Raw genomic sequence first — 1,510 nt, 5'->3', positions numbered from 1 at the left:
CTGCTCAGCTGATCCTGATCCCAGTCCTCAGCAACCAAACACAACTCCTCCTTCAACCTGACTTCCTCTGGAGTCTGGGGCTCCTGAGGGCAGTCTCCAGCAATATACACAGAGGCAATGGAGGCATTCAGGAACTCTGCCTTCTCTGTCTCCTCTGTCACAAGGGCACTCACCTCGTTCAGCACTGGGCCTACATTGCCTCTGGTGTTAGTTCTACCTGCAGTGTATTTGAAGAAGCCCTTCTTGTTGTCCTTGTCCTCCCTTGCAAGGTACAACTCCAATGAGGCTTTAGCTTTCCTACTTGCCTCCCTACATCTTCTGACAACAGCCTTACATTCATCCCAAGTGGCCATCCCTTCCTTCCATCATCTCTAGACTCTCTCCTTCCACTTGAGTTTGCCCAACAGTTCCCTGCTGAACCATGTGGGTCTCCTGGCTCCCTTCCTGGACTTCCTACCCGCTGCATGCTCTGATCCTCAGCCTGGAAAAAGGGACCTTTGAATACAGACCAACTCTCTTGGGCCTCTTTGTCCTCTAACACCCTGTCCCACAAGATGTCCCCTAGCAATTGCTTGAAAAGGCCAAAGTTGGCCCTGCTAAAGCCCAGGGCTGTGATCCTGCTTGGTATTCTGTTCCTACCACACCAGATCCTGAACTCCACCATCTCATGGCTGCTGCAGCCAAGGCTGCTCTCGACCTCCACCACTTCCACCAGACCCTGCTTGCTCATGAGCACAAGATCCACTAGTGCTCCTCTCCTAGTTGGCACATCCACCACCTGCGTCAAGAAGTGATCATCCATGCACTGAAGGCATCTCCTAGACTGTAAGCGGCAGCCATGTAGGTCTGCCAGCAGGTGTCTGGGTAGTAGGATGTGCTGCACCAGCCCTGCTACCCACCCGCCCTCTCCTGGCCAATAGCCACAGCCTACTGCTGGCTGGGGAGGAGCTCAGTCTCTGCCTTGAGCTTTGGTCAAAAACCCTGAGGGGCTTTGGTCAGAATAAGTCTTGAGAGGGGTGAAAGCTCTCGAGCCCCTGAAGCACCTGGCTAGGGCACTGCAGTGCTCAGCAGAGAGCAGGGCAGCAGCCTCAGAGGGGCACAAAAGCAAGCGAGTCCCTGCCACGTCCCCCCAGGGCCAGATGCAGCCAGAAGCACCCAGCACACACTTACAGAGACAGCCACGTCTCTGGGAGCACTGCTGACAGCCACGGACAAGGAGCCTTCCTCAGGGACGTGCTGCAGAGCCACGGCACTCAGCTGGACTCGTGCTGGCAGCCTGATGACAACCTGGCCAGAATGCCCTGGGAAACACCAGCGCCTGCCCCGGGAGACATCCGTCTGCAAAGCAGCACAGGACAGCACTGAGACAGAAGCGAGTGCTGGGGCCAGCGCCGCTGCTCCTCTGGCCTGGAGCACAGGCGCCGTGTGCCTGGGGCTCTGCTCCAGCTGCAGGAGGAGGCACTGCCCTGGCCTTGGGTGGAGCTGCTTTTTGCTTGGCAACAGGGGAAGG

Source organism: Colius striatus, unplaced genomic scaffold, assembly GCF_028858725.1.
Source record: "Colius striatus isolate bColStr4 unplaced genomic scaffold, bColStr4.1.hap1 scaffold_38, whole genome shotgun sequence".
NCBI classification, from domain to species: Eukaryota; Metazoa; Chordata; class Aves; order Coliiformes; family Coliidae; genus Colius; species Colius striatus.
This window is presented reverse-complemented; position numbering follows the sequence as displayed.